Source organism: Amborella trichopoda, chromosome 6 (genome assembly GCF_054954075.1).
Source record: "Amborella trichopoda isolate Santa Cruz 75 chromosome 6, AtrichopodaSantaCruz75HAP2 v2.0, whole genome shotgun sequence".
NCBI lineage: Eukaryota > Viridiplantae > Streptophyta > Magnoliopsida > Amborellales > Amborellaceae > Amborella > Amborella trichopoda.
Genome location: NC_142341.1, coordinates 50,540,697 through 50,545,181, shown reverse-complemented (window position 1 = coordinate 50,545,181; position 4,485 = coordinate 50,540,697). Strand labels below are relative to the sequence as shown.

At 37.7% G+C, this 4,485-nt stretch overlaps 1 long non-coding RNA gene across 2 annotated transcripts; it reads right to left on the bottom strand.

Annotated features, from left to right (window-relative positions):
- Positions 1-910: 910 nt before the first annotated feature.
- LOC18448744 (uncharacterized) lies at positions 911-3,909 on the bottom strand. Of its 2 annotated transcripts, none has more exons than XR_016057232.1 (3): positions 3,469-3,909; positions 2,283-3,379; positions 911-1,344 (listed from the first exon to the last, which is right to left on the bottom strand). It is a non-coding gene; the product is annotated as an uncharacterized LOC18448744 (long non-coding RNA). The 2 variants fall into 2 exon arrangements; XR_016057233.1 differs by having other exon boundaries at positions 911-1,130.
- Positions 3,910-4,485: the final 576 nt, after the last annotated feature.

Here is a 4,485-nt window from a genome sequence, read left to right as displayed (position 1 = left end):
GGTTCACAAGGAGGCTATTCTCGGCCTGGGTTGAGATAAAGTACCGGGCTGGATAGTAATAAACCCTATATCCCATGTCCATATGGGTCGCGGTGTGCATTCCATTGATATAATCAATGTTCAAGGACATGGATAAGAATATGAATCTGGGAAACTTTTGGCCCATTGGGCTTTTGGGCCCCAAGATCTCAGGCCACAACTGAAAGGTCCACGCTTGCCAAGGGTGCCTTATTTGCATGCCACTAAATTAGTGTGGATGTGCTTTGAGCTTCAAAATGAAGTCTGGTGGGCCTTTATATCATCATTTTTTGATAGGAACATCACAGAATAACATCATGAAATAATATAAGTGCAGATCAAGTACGCCAAATATTGAGCCTAAATTGAATGTCCCACCTTTTGAAGAATCTCCAATATGGCAAAGTGGCAATGACATATACATCAAGGAAACGTATTTAAGTTCAGTAAAGTTTCATACAGCCATCAGACCTCAGTAGGCAATGGAGGCCTGGATGATGTGAAGGTATTGTAAATCTATTCAACCTGAGATATACACTATAGAATCATTGTATGTGTCTGCATGTGTTTGTGTGTGTGTGTGTGTATAGTCTGTGTATTTTCACATTAGAACAATCAGGGGCAATTTTCTCTGATGAAAGAGAAAAATTAGAATTCCTAGTGGTCTTGAAAAGGAAATTGATGTCAAGTATAAGATAAACAAACTTCAAAATTGGAATTAAATATTAACTTAAAGAAATTTATAAGAAAATAAGATACCTGAAGTAATCTTTAAGTTATAAAAAATTCAAGAGAAACCAATTAATACACCATGGCGACTTTATCTGCCACTAGAATATCAAGAATGATCAGGAATCAGTAGCAATGCCTTGCAAACCCATAAGAATCAGCATGAGAAAGGAAAGATCTCTCATATATATTATTAACAGCACAAGTACAGAAATCACACAATAATATATTACAAACAATCGTGCAGTAGGTCTCTTCACGATAGAGTGAGAGAAACAAAGAGAAATGGCATTCTATGAAGAAAGAGGTGGTGTATCAAATCCAACCTCGACTCCTTTCATTTCTGCAATCGCCCTTCACTGTGTCACCTATGCTTCTGAGTTCTGCAATTTCGTCGGGTGTAAGAGAGATAGATAAGGCAACAATATTTTGGTTGAAGTTCTCTATTTTAGTAGTCCCTAAAATTGGCTATACATCATCTCCCTGGTGATGGACCATGCCAATGCCAGCTGAGATGGGGTACACCTTTTTTCAGCTGCCATCATCTGAACGTGCTCGAACACAAGTTTGTTATGCTCTAGATTCTCTGAGTAGAACCTTGGAAGTTGTTGCAAGTCAAGAACAATTTTAATCATAACATTTTTCAATAGCTACACAGCTTCATCAATACAAAACGAACATGAAGAGAGCAAAAGAGAATCTGTGTCCAGACATAATTCATAAGTTTGACTTTTCAGAATGAAAAACTTCCATAGTTACATGGTGGCTTCTACTGAGGTTTAGAGAACAAAAAGGGGATCCTTTAAATTTAAAGTTCATTGAGTGAAAAAGGATATATTCCCAGTGTTGCAGTTTCCTCAGACTTCATGCAAGGGAAAACACTACCATTTTCAAGTTCACGTTGTGATGCAAAACATGCATCTTCATCAAGCCCTCTATCTAGCTCAATCCTTTAGCTGAATATACGAGTGATTCATGGCTGTTTCATAAATCATTTCTATATATTCAGCTACTAATTCATGGTCATGGGAAGTATTATTCTGGCATTCAAAATTTGACATGCATGGGAAAAATTAGAAAGCTTTTCCTTTTTGGCTTTTGATGGTTTAATTAGGATATCTTCAACTCCAAAAATGCATAAGTTTGAAGCCTAACCCTTCAGTATTCTACTTTGTCTAATCATATCATCATCTTCTTCAAAAACCTTTTATCATTCCATTTTTAAAACTACAATCAACTTGCAAATTTTGTCATTCCGTAAGATGCTCGCATGCTTCAAAATAAATAAAGGGCATTCATTTTCTAGAAAACAAAATATATCCCTTGAGCCATCTAAAGAGATTCTGATGGATCTACTAGATGACAAACTTCCATGCCTACAAAAAAGAAAAATACAAGGAAATATAACTCTGGGAACAATATATGCCGATTCAATTAACGCACGTGAGATAGTATGATGTTATGTGACCAGGCAAGTATAAAAAATAGATGCAATTCAAGTATATCAAAATTTTGTGGAGGGATAGAAAGAGGACCTTTTTCAAATTGTCTGCAATGTTATCAACTTTTTTAGGACCTGAACAAAAGAATCCTCTGCGTAGTGGACTGTATACGACAATTCCGATGTCGAGCTCTTTGTCACCGAGATACATAATGAGATTAGAGAAGCAAGTAAAACCAATATCGGCAAACAATACAAACAGTGAAATTGATGGAAAGCAGTGACTTGCAGGTAGGAATAATCTCTTTTTCAACATCCCTAGACCACAGAGACCACTCTATCTGAACTGCAGTTATGGAATGCACAGCATGAGCTCTTCTAATGCTGGCAGCAGAGGCCTCAGAGAGCCCTATGTACTTTACCCTTCTGAAACATAAAAACAATTCTCATCCCAGATAAATTATTTGACTGCTATCCTCATCAACGCAATTAAGTTATAGAATATGCATTTTTGGAATGAGATCGGAGAAGCTTTAATTAGTGAGTTCAGTGGCACCATTAAGTAGCCAAACATAAGTTGATATTTGCCTTTAGCTTACTGGTGAAGCACAAAAAACCGAATAAAACCTCCAAGGACACATAAAAAATTTCAACAATTTCTCTTTGTGATCATGTGATGATCATCCAACAACCCCACCGTCGGTCACAGACTCATCTCAGTCTAAAATAATAACAATAGAATGTTACGGGCGGCATTTCGAGACTCGACAGACTGTCAAGTCTGATCAACTTGGGTGATTCAATTTTTTTTTTCTTTTTCCAGAATATGCGTGCTACCAAATCCGATTAACACGGCAAGTCCGAGTAGGACTTGGTTTAACCAACAATGATAGGCATAATGAACTCTCTAACAGAACAACAAATTGAGCATGAATACAAGGAACCTCTGCCAGTCTTAATTATCAATGTTTTATTTCAAAACTAAGGCATACTATGATTTCAATGGGGATCCTGGTATCAACTCGATGCTGGTAATAGAGATCGATGCAGTCGACATCCAACCTCGTCAAGCTCCCTTCACACGCTGCCCTCACATACGCAGGGTCCCTGCAAATATCATTCTTCCCATCCACAAATTCTGCGACCAAACTTGGTAGCCAACTGCACATTCTCTTTTCTTCCCTTCAAGACCTGCAAAACCCAATTACCAGAGCTACTCAATTCTCAATTATCGGTTCTCCATTATCGAAATACATGGTGGTGGTGGTGGTTGAAGAGACCTTTCCGAGAAGGAGTTCATTGGTAAAGGGGCCATAGATATCAGAGGTGTCGAGAAAGGTGACGTTGGAGTCGATGGCATGGTGGATGAGCTTAATCATGTCCGACTCGAAGTTTGGTATTGGTGCGCCATAGAAGAAGGACATGCCGATGCATTCGAGCCCCTGCACAGAGACCTCCAGCCCCTACGAACCCAAGTTGATTCTCTTGATTCCTGTCATTCTCTCTCTTCCCCTACAATGGCTCTTCTCTCTCTTCCTTCCCTTGCAAAGGCGCCCTCTCTCTCTGTTCCCTACGACTGCCGAAGTCAAAAGTGGAATGTGCCGCTCGGTGGTTACTCTCTGTCATGGAATAGGCTTTGAAGTTTGAACAGTAGAGAGGTCAATGAACAATGAACGCTATTACTGTGCTCTCGCGACAGCGTATATTGTGCATTTCACCCTCGAGAGAATATTAATTTGGGAAGATTTTTTTAAGCAAAAGTATACAATGAGACTGTCTTTGGTAGTGGTGACAATTAATCTTAACCATTGGATGTAAAATTGGGTGGCTATATTTATTGTATTACCAAGCTCAAAGTTAAATTTTTTTTTTTCGAACTTTGTGACACATCCAAGTTATCAATTTTCACAAGTAATTGTGAGCTTAATGTAGCAAAGGTAAATGGTTTCATTGTATACAATCTTTTTTTTTAATCTGAAATGATGGAGAATCACCTATAAGTCATCATATGATTCTTTTCAAAAGGAAAATTTTAAAGTTTGAGTTTTCTTACACGTAGAACTCACTTGTCATTTAGACGTTTATCTTGTTATTTATTTATTATTGTTGTTGTTGTTTTTGTATCTAAAGAGATTATTTACTTTTAGTACATGAAGGTCACAGTTATTCTTGTCTGTCAGATTTCAAATCAGATGGTTATAAGAGTGTCATTGACTAGACTCGAATGACTATGATACAACACAACCCATCAATGTGATATCTAATGGTTATGAGTAATTGTAACCTCCTTGTAATAA